The sequence below is a fragment of the Euprymna scolopes genome, chromosome 5, assembly GCF_053919585.1.
Source record: "Euprymna scolopes isolate OS-2025 chromosome 5, ASM5391958v1, whole genome shotgun sequence".
In the NCBI taxonomy this organism is placed as follows: Eukaryota; Metazoa; Mollusca; class Cephalopoda; order Sepiida; family Sepiolidae; genus Euprymna; species Euprymna scolopes.
This window is the reverse complement of record NC_136486.1, coordinates 151,481,823-151,499,628: the sequence shown is the minus strand read 5'-3', so window position 1 is coordinate 151,499,628 and position 17,806 is coordinate 151,481,823.

The window sequence follows — 17,806 nt, the reverse complement described above, 5'->3', positions numbered from 1 at the left end:
TTATTGTTCCTGATATTCATAAGTGACTTTCCTGATAAAATTGTCTTTGATGTGGACATATCTGCTGACAACACGACGCTCTATAACAGACACGAGGGGAAAACGAATGAGCACATACCCAACGCAATGGCGAAAACTTTAGAGGAAGACCTCCCGTCTGTAGTGGAATGAGGACAAAAATGGATAGTACCGTTTAATTCTGCCAAGACTAAGCCCATTTCCTTTAATGATTTCAAAAAATCTTCTCAACCACCTATAGATACGGCTAATGATACACTATCTGACAGAACTTCGTTCAAACTCCTCGGTTTAACGTTCACACGGAACATGGGTTGGAACAGATACATCAAGAGCATTGCCGCGGCTGCTGCGAGGGAGGTGGGATCTCTCTACCGTACTAGAATGTTACTTACATCTGAAAATATCCTGTGCATTTACAAGGCTACCATTCGCCCATGTATGGAGTATTGTTGTCACATTTGAGCTGGTGCATCTCTTACTCCTAGAAAGGGTTCAAAAGAGGGTCGCCAACCTTAATAGGTACTGAACTGTCAGCTAAACGTCAACCTCTGTCCCATCAATTAAATGTTGCATCCTTTTGCCTGTTTTACAAGTATGTCAATGGTAGAGGCTTCAACTACAAGCCCTCATACTCCTGACAAAGCCGACAGGCAGCAAAATACCATCTAATCCAAATTCTTAATAATAAAAATACCCAGATGCCAGAAAGCCTTCTACTCAAATAGTTTCTCCCCAGAACTGCTAGACTTCTTACTGTACTGACATGCAGAAGTTCAAGTGTAATGTGAACAGACATCTTGCTACTCAACTCCCTACATAGTATCCTTGCAATTATGTCCTAGTTAGTAGCCCCTACACCAAAGTGGCACTGTGCCTTATTTGGGATGAAAATGCAATTTTCTCTCTCTCTCTCTCTCTCTCTCTATATATATATATATATATATATATATATATATATATATATATATGGGGGGGGGCTTATTTAAAACGTAAGGGCTTTCATAGTTCCATAATGTAATACTAGAGCTAAAAATAGTTTTCTTTAAAGATAGCACGTTAATAGGGATAGACACACTAATTTTAACTCATTTTCGGAAAGTTTTTTTTATTGGTCACAACAATGTGTACAATTGGTTAAGCTCCCCGGTACTGTCATATAAGGATATAACTGTTATACAAATTATAATTTACACAACTTGGGCTTCATCAGTTCGTAGATAAAACAAACATGAATAGCATATATATATATATATATATATATATATATATATATATATATATATATATATATATATATATTGTTTTTGTTAGGCAATAAATGAAAAAATGGGGAAGGTGTTTTATTCGTTCACAAAGATATGTTACTATTGCGACCGGGGAACACCGGGAACAACTTTAACACGGCGTATTTTTAGAGATTAACCGGAAAATTTCGATTAGCGCTTTTCATAACTTCATATGACTCAAAGTTGTGACTTGTACATAAATGACGAAGAAAAATAAACACCATAAAAAATAATATTTCGGATACAAATGAAATCCGTTTTAAAATTTCATGTTTGAACAAAATTTGTAAACATGATTAATGTTTTTGTACTGTTTACCCGTCGTGTTATGTATTTGCATTAAGAAGTGGGTGTTTAGATTGCATATGCAAACAGCAGATAACTTCATGGCTGCCTTTTCTGTTTACTTTTACTAGATTTTAATTTGGTTAATAAAACAGATTATCCCATCTCTATGAACTGGTATAGAAAAAAAAACGATGAAACGAACATGCATTAACTTTATACGAGCGGAAATTTTAATCGCGGTTTAGAGAGTTGCTCCGCTTATAAATTAAATATGAAACAAACAAAATTACAAATTAAAATAAACCACAAATTTAATTTCACATATTTATTGATTTCTCCTGTTATCAAATTCAATATCTGTAATAATCAGTGAATTATCGATTAAAATAAAAACGCAAACGCTGCTTTTAATAAATATAATTTATTGATTTTAATAACGAATGGCAGCATTCGCTTCTGGTCAGTCGAATTTAATAAAATAAGAAACCCCGTCTGTACTTGAATTCACATAGAGTAGAACCCCGAGATACGGTGACCCTAGGATACTTTTTTCAGGTTACGATGTGGAATATGATGTCTTTCCGGTCTCTGGTTACGGTAGTTGCCCCGCTCTACGGTGTTATTTATAACGTTATTTGATTATTTACATATGGATTATGTAATGTTTCTTATTTTTTTACTTATTTAAATGCCGTATCCCGAGGTTTTACTGTATTATGAAAGTGTTGTTATAAACTGCCTGTCATCACCCGATCTTGGCCGGGAGGTGTTTTTTATTTTCAATTTTGTTTCATTAATTTTTCTTTGATTTTTAAAAGTATCTTTACTTATTAAGATATCATTTAAATTATTAATTGAGTACAATTATTATAAGCATTTATTTAATTTTATTAAGTTAATGTTATGCGAAATAGCGTACTATCCGGTTGTGTGCATTAAATAAACTTGTTCGTGAATGAACTTTGCCGCATTAAATAATCAATGTTTCAATCTATAACATGTTCGAACTGAATGTTTTAATCACTGTCGACCATTATCAACTTGAACGAAATAACAGGGGTATGTTTACGAGTCTATAAAACATTTAATTTTTAAAAAGAAAACTAACCATTAGTTCGTTCTCGAGAGACATTGGATACCCCCCTCCGTAAAAGTGCCTGCGCGTGTAATTGTGAAGCAAGGTTGCGCAATATAGAACGTTACATAAATCGGTTTATACTATTACCTAAAACTATATTATGAGATACTCCTTATATTCTTCCCTTTTGTGAACTCAAAGATACGGAGTCCCTGCTTTAGAACTTAATCCTAATGTCATTTTGAATCTTACTTGAACATTTTTCCTTTTCCTCTACTACTAATGTAGTACTAATTTTTAACTATGCCTAAATCCGTGTTTGAAATTAATATTACTAAAAAATATTTTGGATTTATTTTATTTTATTATTTTATTCTATTTTCATATTCTGTACTATCTACCCGCTTTAAACTATGTTTTCCAGATTTCCGTCTCACGTGTTATCTTCTTTAAGTTAGCAGTATATGTAGAGATACAATAGAGAAATTGGAAATGCGTATCTATTTTCTAGTACTCATTACCTTAGGAAAATGAGTCTGTATGTTTTAAAATATAAATACAGAATTCGAAAATTATACCGTTGCAATTAAATAAAGAAGAAAGTATTAAAACTACTAGCCCACTGTTCAAGAAACACATTTGGCTCTTAAGGCAGATTGTACCTCCTTCCCTCCCCCTTACTGCTCTCAAATAGATAGTGATCTTTGCACCCTATTCATTCTACGTGGAGACACTGGTCTTTTAGCTAGACCAACATGGGTCGTTTAAAGGACATCAACTTAAGTGCATTTGTCTATCTGTGTTGTGGTAACATTTATATGTAAACACCACAATCTCTTTTGCTTTTTACTTTGTATTTTCTTAAATATACTACTATTAATAGCCTATTAATTTATTTTAAAACAAATTAATTGCTAAAAAGATTGGTTCTCTTATAATGCTTAATGTAGAGGCCAGAATGGAGTTATCTCACTTTCGCTCAGACTTTGCATAAGTGGAGTTATCCCCCTTATAAAAGGACAGGCGAATCGCCATTATTTGTTTACACTCGTTCACGGCGACACGCCGTCGGATTGGAAAACCAGCTTGCTTAAAACGCAAACCTTACATGACGCTACAAACATATTATCACATTAAAACGTGAAATACTTATATCGCAGCATTGAACTAAAGATATCGTTACACTATGGAACAAGAAAACGTTCTCTTATTACGTCAACTAGTCGAGTTAGAAAAAAAAACATCGAATTACGGAAGGACATCTTACACGGACGAGCGAACACGTCGCAAACAGGTCTGGACTCAACAGATAGCGAATGGGCACTCTTTTTAGACACCTGGTCACGGTACAAGGAGATGTGCAGACTCGAAAATCCAGCTGCAATTCGAAACGAGCTGCGAGAAGCATGCACACCGGAAACGAACAGGTTACTGTTTGAGCTCATTAGACCAGAACGACTCAACAATGCGGCAGAGGAGTACCTTCTTCATCAAATACGACTGGTGGCCGTTCGAGGCTTACACAAGGAAGTCCACCGACAAACGTTTCACTCCATGAAGCAAAATGAGGGTGAGACAGTGACCCATTTTTTATCGAGGTTACGTGGCCAGGCGAAATTTTGTGAATTTCGTATTCAGTGTCCGAACGAACCCACTTGCCGGCAGCAGGTTAATTACTCAGACGATATGGTTGCCGGGCAAATGATGGCAGGGTTGAGAAATATCGAACACCAGAGAAGGGTACTGGCAGAGGCAGCTACACTTCCTACCTTGGATCTAAAGTTTTCACGGTTGGTTTGCCTGGAGGCAACAGAAGAGGCAACTCCACACTTTTCCGATACCACACAACCTCTCGCGATGTCTGGGGTACAAAGGTCGAATCAAGTACAACAAATGCATGAGGCAAAGGCCCTGTCGACCCCACGGGACACCAAACCTTGCAACGGTTGCGGAAAAACATCACACCGAGGTGGATCGATGAACCGGAAAGATTGCCCAGCAGTGGGACTCAAGGTGTGACGGAAAATTAATAGATCCAAAACGGAGGCTATAAAAAGCGGGGAGTCATTCATGTTTTGCACCACGGATAAAGCCCCTACTCACAGACACAATGAGAGACAACCGGCAAACATTCCTCACCTTGAGTGAAATGGGAAACAGTTCCAGGTGGGCGCCCCAGAACCGCCCCCTCAGTTACAGCAGAGGTAACTGTAATGAACAAGTTCCATGCGACCTTTGGAAGGATGCCAAAGAAGCCGATGAAAGTGAGCACCCACGCCATCCAAGCCTTCGCGGACACAGGAGCCCAAACTTGCTATGTTGGCCCCGAGATTCAAGGACTCCTCGGGTACCCAAATGGGTACTTGGTTCCAACTACCCATCGGATAAGGGGTATAACAAATAGCCAATTACACATCAAGGGGTCCTGTTTTTACATATTAAGGTGGGATCAAGAGAAACACGACAGGCAGTGTATGTGTCTGACAACACATCCGGGATCTATTTATCACAAACGGCACTTAAGGAGCTGAATTTATTGCCATCCAATTTTCCTACATCATTGTCGCAAAGCAGCTCAGCGGAAACAGAAGAGACGGCCCCTTGCGGGTGCCCGCGCAGAGCACCGGCTTCGAAGAAACCAGCAGCAATCCCATTGGAGCCAACCGACATTAACAGAGAAAAATTGGAGCAATGGCTAAAGGAACATTTCAAGGCCAGCGCATTCAATACCTGTCAACACCAACCACTCCAAGTAATGAAGGGTAAACCCTTAGAAATAAAGTTCCTCCCAGATGCGACACCGACGGCAATCCACACACCAATGCCTGTCCCCCATCATTGGAAGGAAAAGGTGAAACAAGATATAGACCGTGACGTGACACTGGGGATAATCGAACCCGTACCGGTAGGCACACCAACTACTTGGTGCTCGAGAATGGTGGTCACACCAAAAAAGGATGGGTCCCCAAGGCGGACGGTGGACTTACAAAAGTTGAACGAGGCGACCATGAGGGAGACGCACCACACTTCGTCCCCATTCAATCAGGTCTCGGTAATACCTGCACATACCAGCAAGACTGTACTCGATGCGTGGAACGGTTACCACAGTTTACCGCTGTCTCCAGCTGCACGAAACGCCACCACGTTCATCACTGAATGGGGCCGATACAGGTACTGTCGAGCCCCTCAAGGATTCCATGGATCAGGAGATGGCTACACCCGTCGATTTGATGATATCACCATGGACATGGCTCGAAAAACTCGGTGTATAGATGACAGTCTCCTAAGGGACAACTCAATGGAATCCTCATTCTGGCACACAATTGAATATATAAACCACTGCGCCGATAGAGGGATTGTGTTTAACCCAGACAAGTTTCACTTTGCTGACATGGAAGTGGAGTTCGCAGGGTTTCAAGTAACAGCGAACGGGGTCAAACCCACAAGAAGAATGACTGAAGCCATCCTGAGCTTCCCCACCCCGACAAATATTACTGGGGTTAGGTCCTGGTTCGGACTCGTAAACCAAGTCTCCTATGCATTCTCACAAGCGGAAGTTATGGCCCCATTCCGAGAGTTGCTGAAAACAAAGGACAGGAAATTTTATTGGGATGAGACATTGGAACAGATATTCCAAGAATCGAAAAAAATAATAGTGAAAGAATTGAAAAAGGCATCCAAACGTTCGAAATGAACAGAGCAACAGGACTCGCGACAGACTACAGCAAAACAGGGATATCGTATTTTCTGTTTCAAAAGCACTGTAGATGTGAGGGGGAATTAAACATGAGTTGTGGGGATGGCCATTGGAAACTCATCCTGGCGGGATCCCGTTTTACCAACGACGCGGAATCACGATATGCACCAGTGGAAGGTGAAGCCTTGGCTCTGATCTATGGGTTGGAATTATGCTGCATGTTCATACTCGGATGCCCAGACTTGGTGGTTACAGTGGATCACTTACCGCTCATAAATATATTTTCAGACCGTGCCCTGGAGAATATAAAAAAACCCACGCCTGTTAAACTTCAAGGAAAAGTTACTCATGTATAAATTCCAGGTAAAACATCGACCGGGGAAACTCAACTTGGCCCCTGACTGTGCATCTCGGTACCCAGCGGGTACCCCACCAAGAGACCAGGACCAATCCATTGACACCGCAGTCAAAGCCGCCTTCACATCAATGTACGAGAATGATACTACGTTAAGAGCCATCACATGGGGAAGGATTGTGGCTGCGGCAGCCACAGACGAAGAATGCAGGACTTTGAAAGAACTGATTCAAAATGGCTTCCCCCAGTCACGTAACAATATCCCAACCGTAGTTCGAGTCTTCTGGCCTATGCGTGAGGAGTTATATTGCCTGGAAGGGGTGATCATCAAGGGGAACAAAATCCTAATACCTCGACAACTCCGCGCAGAGGTATTGGAATCTCTTCATTCCGCTCATCAGGGTGTGAACGGAATGCTGGCGAATGCGAGACAACGACTATTCTGGCCAGGGTTGGATGCTAACATCAGGCAAACAAGAGCCCAGTGCCGCACGTGCAATGAAATCGCACCATCTCAGCCCAGGGAACCTTTGATGTCCCCAGCAGACCCGGAATTTCTATTCCAATAAGTGGTGGTTGACTTCGTCCAGATGCAGGGTAGACACTTTATGGTATACGCAGACAGGTATACGGGATGGGTTGAAGTGGCCCTAATGACGTCGGGAAGAGCCAAGACGGTGTGCGATACCTTGAGGACTTGGTTCTGTACCTACGGCGTACCGGAAGAAATTTCGTCGGATGGTGGAGCACCATTTGAATCCCAGGAATACGACTCCGTTTTGAGGAATTGGGGCATACGAAAACGTACCTCATCAGCGCATTATGCCCAAGGCAACGGCCGCGCAGAGTTAGCCGTCAAAACCGAGAGACGTATACTGGCGGACAATACGGACAGTTATGGACGCCTGTGCCATAATCGGGCGGCCCGAGCACTACTGACCCATAGGAACACGCCTGTCCAAGATCTGGACATGTCCCCAGCCATGATGCTGTATGGTCGGTTCATTAAAGACCACTTTCCTGTCCTGCGGGACAAATACCAGGTTCGAAAACAGTGGACAGAAATAGGCAAACTAAGGGAAGTGGCAATGGCCAAAAGACACATGAGGAACGAGCAGTATTACAACCAATATTGTCACCCACTCCGGGAACTCCAGGTAGGAGATTACGTCCAGATCCAGAACCAGGACGGGAACCACCCACGTCGATGGACAAAGACGGGGAGAATCCTGGAGACCCAGGGGTACCGACAGTACCAAGTCCGGGTCGATGGAAGCAATCGAGTGACATTGCGCAACCGTCGGTTTCTCCGCAGAATACACCCGGTAGTGGATGGCCCTCGTAACATCAGACAAGAAATCCCGAACCCACCTATAAATGTAGAGACCCCACAGGCACAACCTCCGGAGGATGCAATGGAGGTGGAACAACACGCCGACACGGAATCCCCAAGCGAGCATGAGGAAGAAATGGAAGATACCACGGGAGGAGATACCCAAAAATACAGTCCTCCTCCGTTAATGGAACCGTCAAGTCGGAGGACGAGAGCCCCAAGGGGTTTGTCGCCACAAATGCGGGGGAAATCGCACGAGTATTTCTCCACATAAAAGATGACCACAACAACTTGCTTTTGTGGTCACGAAGGGGAGGGGCTTGTAGAGGCCAGAAAGGAGTTATCTCCCTTTCGCTCAGACTTTTCATAAGTGGAGTTATCCCCCTTATAAAAGGACAGGCGAATCGCCATTATTTGTTTACACTCGTTCACGGCGACATGCTGTCGGATTGGAAAACCAGCTTGCTTAAAACGCAAACCTTACACTTAATAGATACGCAATTTCTTCTAAATGTAAGAGTGGAATCTATCTCCAATGCCACACTTATTTATTTAGAATAGAGCAGTAAGATATTTTCATCCATGTGGGGACGCAGAAATACCTGGTATAGAAACAAGACGCTTTGTTACCTCTATCGGTGTGGTGAACCCGTAAATCTTGTCAGGTCATTCATCTAGAAGGAAAACTCTAATATAAAAACTGGTGGAAGGAAGGCCTCCTCGGTCATGATCAACAAATTTCCTAGAGTTGGTGACTCGAACAAATTCCCCGGTTTGCAAATCTAAATTGCTTAAGAAGCAGATAGGCTTCGCCTATCACCGGCTTCATACTCCTTCTTTGTCTATTAGCCAGGCGCAGAGGTACAATACCAGGGACTCATCAGAGCCACCCTGTGCTAAGACTTGTTTCCTAACTCGAATATTGAACGCCGTTCATCAATTCCCTCTCCTCAATTTCGCTCTTTCTCTCAAAAACTGAGCAAATTGGGTTGTTTGCTTGCTATTTGTCCTCACTCGGCTGATTTGGGCCGGTCTTGTCTGAGAGGTTAAGGTTACCTGACAGTTTGTCTGGCTGCTCTTTCCGGCTGATGGTACAGGTGCCCTAGCTCTTTGGCTTAGAGTTGCTGCTCTATCATCTGTTGTATAATATCGTAATAGTTGTAGTGCCATGTCGCGCATGGAAATAGAACTCTGCTGCTATCTCTGGTGGGTTTTCACGAGGTCACCACTTTCTAGGCATGACTCAGCTAATGGACAACTGTGTGTGTATACTTGGCGTCAAAACTGGTCCGTTTTATTTAACACTCTTTTCCTAACGTGACATTAAACAAAGACCTAATGAAATGATAATGCCCAAATATATGTGTTTAGTGACTTTAATGTCCACCAAAAATATTGGCTTGTTTTCTCTGTTTACACTGATGCAGCTAAACGCTCTACTTATACCTTCTCTATAGTCCATTCCCTCACACAGACAGTAATGTACCCAACTCGCCTACCAGATCGTGAAACCCAGCAGGCTTCACTTCTAGACCTGTTCCTTATTACAGTACCCGAGGATTGTATGACTAATGCCCTCAGCCCACTTAGAAACGCAGGCCACCTAGTTGAATCAGTTGACATCTTACTTAAATCTCAATCCCAAGGTGAGGAACCATTGCTCAAAACAAAAAGATACTACAAAAGATCAGACTGGGAAGCTATTAGAGAACACGTCAGAGATGCCCAATGGACCGATACCATATCTCTTTCTGCTGAACAGTGTGCCAATGAGACAACTGGATGGCGTAAACCAGGCATTGAAGCACATGTCATAGCTAAAACACAAATAGGCAAAAATTCGTATATTCTAGAAATCATTTTAAGAGAGAAATAGCGACAGCCAAAAGAAGGAATGCTGAAATAATCAGGGAACGCATAGAATTGCAAAAAGTAGGAATTCGTCATTTCTGGAAAACATATAATAGTGTAGTGAATAACGGGCAATCAGTAATTCCTCTATTATCCAACAACCAGAAGTCTCATGTACGGCAACCGAGAAGGCGGAACTGCTTGCTCGGCGATTCACCTTAGAGCTAACAAACAACCCCCTTCCAAATTTCCATATGCGGACAGAAGCCACAATTGATTATGTAAAAATCATCCCTTCTCGTGTTTGCGATATAATAAAAAAAACTTAGACACCTCCAAGGTGTATTGGCCTGGTCTCATCCCTGCTATACTAATTGCTCAGCTAAGCTAGCCCCCGTACTTTGCAAGCTCTACAATAAATGCCTTGCGTAATCTTGCTTCCCTAATAGCTGAAAGATGGCCTCTATGGTACCAGTGTACAAGAATTCTGGAAAAAGGACTAACCCTCGTAATTATCGCCTCTCCCTCCAAGATCTTTGAGACCTTAATCAAGCAATAGTCCATCACTGCACAAAAGCAAATCTTCTCTCTGACAAACAGTATTGCAGATATTTTAACATTCATCTCTGAACGCATATACATACATCATGTACTGGATACGGCAGCCGAAGCCAGGGCTGTAACCCTTGATATATCCAAGGCCATTGACAAAGTCTGGCATTAAATGGGCTGGTAAACAGCAAAACAAAATAAACCAAATACAATACGCAAAAGTCCAGCTAGAATTCATCACTGACAACTTTCTCTCTCAACTTCCAGCACGTTTCTCCCAACTGCCTCTGCCAATAAATATTTTATCAGAAAACTGACCCCATTCCATTTGCATACATGTGCAGTGGAATATGAGATCTCGTTATATTCCACGAGACTACACCTTATAAATCCATGGTTGCCATCTCTAATTTCTCTCTCTCTCAGATCCCATCCGAAGGTAATTTGTATGACCGCACGACACACACACACACACACACACACACACACACACACACACACACACACACACACACACACACACACACGGGGGGGTTCCTCTTTGATTATTACATTCAACTCTACAGGGATGCTAATGAAAATGAAATCATACAGTATAACTAAACATATACTAAATATAATCAGATCCTTCTTAGACAATAGGATCATCCAGGTTGTCATTGATGGACGTACATCCAAGCAGCATAACATTATGCGGAAGTGCCTCAGGGGTTGATTCTTGGATGACTATTATTCCTGATATTCGTAAATGAACTTTCTGCTAATAGTGTCGAGATAGTTATATTTGCTCATGATACAACGCTCTATAACATGCATGATAGAAGAGCGGATGTACAGAAATCTAAGATAATGGCAATATCGTTAGAAAATGGTCTCCTTACTGTAAGTGAATGGGGCCGCAAATGGATGGAAACGATGCAAGTAAGACTAAGTTGCTCTTCTTGAACATCTACAAGACGCCTTTCCAACCGCCTATATCCATGACAAATTAAACCCAACCAGAGAATTCTTCCTTCGAACTCTTCGGCCTAACATTTTCGGGTAATATGAACTGGAACAAGTACATTGAGGACATTGCGAAAGCTGCTGCAAAGAAGATGATTTTCACTTATCGAGTCAGAATACTACTCACAACTGATCGTATCCTGCATCTTTACAAAGCCACCATGCGCCCATGTATGGAGTATTGTTGCCACATAAGGGCTAGTGCATCTACCACTAGCCTCTTCCTCTTGGATGTCCAAAAAAGTTTTCAATTAAATAGGTCCTACTTTTTCAACTAAGCTCCAACCCCTGTCCCATCGCCGCTTGTTCTACAAATATTTCAATGGAATGCGCTATGATGAACGCGTTGCACTTGCGCCATCTTGGCGTACATATTTGTGGCAAACCCGTTTAACAACAAAATCTCACCCCTTTACTGTTGACGCCCCTAAATCTCAGAAAGCTTTCTATTCTAACAGTTTATTAGCTCAAATAGCAGCACATTGGAATTTCCTTCCTGCTACCTGCTTCCCTGACTATACTGATATGCAGAAGTTAGAATGTAATGTAAACCAACATCTTGTTAGTCTTTCCTAAGCATAGTCCCAAATAGTAGCCCCTTACATTCAAGTGGCGATATACCTTGTTAAGGGTGAACGTGAGTAGAAAAAAGTATAGTTACCTTCTAAGATCCAAATACTTATTTTTTATGCAAAACAGCTCCAATATCTTAAAATTTCGGTACATTTTTAACATGCTGGGAGAGCTGTTTTACATGAAAGATTATCTAAAATAAAGAATTTATTTAAGTTCTTTTTGGAAACCCGGTCTATTTATAAAGTGTAACCCGGATATAAGATACTCCCTCTGCTGTCGCTACATCTCTCTTATATCCAGGTTAAACTTATATCTGGGGTTCTTATATCCTGGTTGCACTATGCATTAGTACATGCTCTAATTTGGGACCATAAGAAATCTCGCTTTTATTTGGGTTTATATAATGATCTCTTATATCCGGGTTACTGCTTGTGTGTGTGTGTGTGTATATATATACACACACACAAACAATAACCCGAATATAAGAGATCACGCGTAATTATCCGGCTACAGAAAAACCACAGCTAACATCAAGTGAACTTAACTTAAAATTCTTCCATTAAACATCATGGCGAAGAATAAGAAGAATATACCTTCCAAGGTAATATATATATATATATATACATACATACATATATATATATATATATATATATATATATATATATATATATATATATATATATACAGATTGAAATAGGAGTGTATATCTCCGAAATATATTTCTCTTTAAAAATAAACATTCGTTTATTTTATAAAGGTTTTAAAAAAATTCGCTTTGTTATTTTGCTTTAAAGTGTTAAATGTAACACTTCTCTTATTTGATTTATATATATATATATATATATATATATATATACATATATATATATATATAGAGAGAGAGAGAGAGAGAAAGAGAAAGAGAGACAGATGGAAAATCAGAGAGGAATAAGAAGGAAAAGCTAAGTTTACTGAATTCATCGTTTCATCCCTATTATATCGACTTCATCAGGATTGCATTTCGAATAAGTAATCAGTAAAATAAAGTCACAAGAATATTTGGAAATCGCAACTGTGTGTGACTTTAAAAAGGATTTCTATTTCTTATTTCGGATTGGAAATGTGTTTTGAGTTGAATAGTTGTAACGTTTATGGGTTTTGGAGAATTTATTTTGAACTATTTTTTCAACCGGCCAATAATTGTTCCAAGTAAAAAAACACAAAGTAATAAAATAAAATTGTGACGTCATTAAGACGACGCAGTTTATTTAAAATGTCATTACTATTTAAATATTTTCATTATTATTACTGAAATTGTGTACGAGAAAGTAGTTTGGAACAGCTAATCATGATTTAATTCAAATTTTGTTCGTTCATTTTATTCACCCAACAATATAAAAACAATTATAATCAGTTTCTGTTTATGTTTTTTTCAGAAATTGCAATTCTCAAAATCTTGGCGGAGATTTTACACATATTACTGATACACAAAAAATATCACAACATCCCACATTCCAGTTGATGCCGAATTTGTTTATTGATTAAATGGATACGTTGTAAAAATCGTTTCGTTTATTAAATCTGTTACAGTTTCTGATGAGTGATTATTTTACTAGTTTTCGACGAGATTTACTTAAAACAAATTTAAATATTTGAGTTTGTGCAAAATTATATATAATGATCGTATTGTAAATCGAAGTCGGAGAATTTATTCAGGGAAAAGTTAATTTTTTAGCCTTTCTATATTCACTAAGACTTTTCTGTAGTATTCGTTTAGTTTGGCCTACCTTGTGTATCGCTTTATTGCAGGTTAATATTTCTTTTAATTTTGAAATTGCTATGCAAAGAACGCAAAGAAGTGAAATTTGGTACATTGGAAGAGCATAACAAGGTGTCTTGTTTCCCTGATTTTTGTGGAATTTGGACAAATATTTTGAAAGTTATGCTAGTTTTTCTATTTTCTGGTAATTTTAATTGCGTATCACTTTATTGCAAGTGTGTAAAATATAAATTTTTGGTAATAAAACAATATTCTAACTTCATATTTTTATTTATATAAAATAAAGAACATATCCAGTAACCAAAAACAAGAATGAATTTCACGTTAATTTGTTTAAGGAAATATTTCTTTATCAACATAACTCCCATACTTCAAAATCATTTTGAATAGCCTCTTGTCAACTGATGATGTCAATCGTCGGATGTGATATGATGTGATGCTGTAGGAAACTTTAAACATCTTCCTCCAAAGCTTATCCTTCGACGAAAATTGAATGCCTCCTTCATAAACTTTCATTTTTATTATAGAGCTGCTCAATTGGGTTTATATCTGGAAAACAAGGTGGTCATGTCATCAAATGTTCTCCACTAATGCCTAATGACTTCAAGTAGGAGGTTGTAGGCTTAACTGAGTGGGATGACCCATTGTCGTGCATAAAAATCAATTTGCGGTGACCCGCCAATGGAAGGTTATCAAGCCATGGTAACAAATGCTCATTTAAAAATAAAATATAAGATTGGCTTGTCAGTTTGATACCTTCTGGCACTCGAAATGGTCCAATTAGTTCATCGTAGATTATTCCAGCCCAAAACATGACACCGCCACCACCCTGTTGAAAACCAAATCGATGAGGGATAGGGAGTCCAAGAGGACTCCAAACTTTGGCCCACCCATCTGGTCCATCAAGGGTCGCTCTGGCCTCATCGGTGAAAAATAACATTTCCTAAGCTGGTTTTCATGTATTTCTGAGCCCATATCAAACGTTTTTCCTTGTGAGTTTGATTTAAAACAGGCCTTGCTATGGGCCTAATGCTTCTTGCGATTTCGTTTAAGACATTAATCTGTGTCTTTCTGAACAATGAAGGTATTCCAGCCTTGTCAAATATAGCAGGACTGTTGCTGCCTGGCTGCTTGATAAGTTGACGGCGAATTTGTTTAACATTACGAGCAGAAACTGACTTTCTTGTGCTTTTGTCCTTCCTTCGTTTGATGTTTGGATTTTCAAAGAATGAAGACAATATTCTTCAATCTCTTCTAAGCTCCTTGGCTAGATCTACGAGAGACAAACTTTTTGCAAGGCCTGCAACAAGAAATTCCTTTTCACTAGCTGTCAATAGACCCTTTCTAGGCATTTTAGGAGACCTACAATAAAAAAGTAAAATTACGAGAAAATAGAAAAATAAGCATAATTTTTAGAATATCTGTTCAAATTCTACAAAAATAAGAAAAATAAGACACCTTGTTATGCTCTTCCAGTGTACCAAATTAAAGTTCTCTACGTTTTATAGCAATTTCCAAATTAAGAAAATATTGACTTGCAAAAAAGCCATATACAGGGTTTATATCTGACGATAATCACTGCATGTGATAGCATACATACTTACATTTACTGTAGTCGTTTTGCGAAAGTACATTGTTCTCTTTTATATCTGGTTTACAATTAGTGATGTGGCTTCTTTTGTTTGGTATTCCTAGTTTATTTTGAATTTTACAAATTTTGTATGTGTCTTTTTAGAAAGAAGTTTCAAGTGTTTGTGTAATCTTTTTGTTTTTTTTTCATTTGCAAATATTTGAGGGTCTTTTTTCGTAACATTTTATGTAGAGTATGTAGGATATTGTGATATTTTCTATGAGTTAGTAGTGTGTTCGAGATCTTGATCAAGATTTTGAGAACCGCAAATTCTGAAAGAATGGAAAAAGAAATCGATTATCATACCGATTTTTATTTTGCTGTTGTGTAAATAAAAATATACTTGCTCATTTTCCGATACACTTTAAAGGATAGGTTATTATTTGATTTTATTACAAATGTATATAGAATAGGTATTGAGTTGTTTTGTTTCATGCTAATATTTATTTGTTCTAAACTTCTCTCTGTATCTTTTAAAAAAGCTTAGGATGTTTTTGATGTATCTTAATCATTCTATGCTTGGAGATATTCTGAATCTAAATGTGCAAGATTCTAAGAATTCCAATACTTTTCTGTTAGAGAGATATTTTGTACCTACTCACACATATAACATGACAATAACATAATGTTGAGATATTAATTTAATTTTTCATATATCTGAAAATCACCTTGCTCATGTCTGCGATATCATAAAAACCTTAGACACCACCCAGGCTGCTTGTAACTATTACTGCGAGGAACCTAGAAAGACCCTTATGTCAGATACTCCTATAATGAGAGTACTCAGCAGTTGGTGTATAATGAAACACCTTGAAAAATCTACAATTGCTAAATAGACACCGACATCGATCATTAAAGAAGCTGAAAACTAACCAACATTTACCAATGTAAGTTCGGAGGGGCTCTCCAAACTTGTCCAATTACCTTAATTGGGTATGGACAAGTAAGCGTTATAGATCAAAGGGTGAGATGAAGGCGGACTGGATAGCGAAGAATACTAATCCTAACAATAATTTCATGGGGGCCATATCACATCCACAGTATTGTACTATTATAAAAAAGGTTACAGATTTTAATAGGATTAAATTAGTGAATCAAACGTTTATAGACAAATACAATAAAAAAAAGACTGGAATTTCTACCTAAACAATACTGCCTACCTATCTCTTGATATCTCATTACGTTTATTCCGATTAATAATGCATAGACAACACATTCAAACAGATAAATGTATAAATGATATATGGTGTATACTTAATCAAAAATATACAAGGAAGAACTTATTCATTTTACAAGGTGTCCCCGACAGTAGAAAATCTACCGTAGCAAGATCCATAGTAGAACTATTTCAACACTCAGCAACTGTCCAAGGTACAACTAGTTTCCTAATTATGAGTCTTGTAAATGTAGAAATAGGTATGATAGAGGAACCAAATATGACTATGGAAACGTTGCAAACATTTAAAACGATTAGTGAGGGTGTAGACACTGAGGTCAATCTCAAGTATCGACCCGATCAAACAATAAAAAGAACACCAATAATCATTACAAGTAATAACGACTTTGGTACTCATGCACTTATTGATCCGTGCTGAAATAATAACGTTATTATTTAAAAAGCCATTCTTAACATGGGGAGGGTGTTTTGTACCTATTCTGTACTTTAACCTTACAATTGAATAAAAAACATATCATAAAACTTTAATTAAACTTGGAAATAGCGGGGATCAGTAAGTGCATTAGCACCTCGACTTTGAATGATACGCTCAATATACTGAAAAACAAGCATTCAAATTCCAGTATATTAAATGCATGTTTACAAATAAATCTAATTTTCTTGCTGAAGCCAAGAAACCTCTCAATCCAGCCATCATCTGGAATTCTCTATTTGAGGAATACATTCCTTTTCGAGAATACTTCAAGTGGCTCTGATAATGCTCTCTTTTCGTTTTTAGATGTATATGAAAAAGATATCTCGGCTCGAACACCAGAGAGCCAACCTTCTACATCAACTCAACATTCCACACCTCGAAAACGTCCTACCGAACTGCGACGAGACGGACAGTTGTCTGCCAATAAACGTCTCTGCTTCGATTCGTGAAACTATCTCTCATCTAAATGAATAATTATCCAATATAATTATGATATATAGACTTACATATGCCGAGATTCTTATTATTAATATGTTATATCATTTTTCCGAATAAAAGAAAATGATATAGTTGATGGAATATTTTTAGAAAAAAATTTTATTAGGGAGAGAGGCCATAGTAAAGTCCCTTTGCTGGAATATTCCAGCCATAATAAATCCGTTTGCTGGAATATTCCATATTTAGAATCTACGTATGCAGCCATCCACCTGCATGTATTAA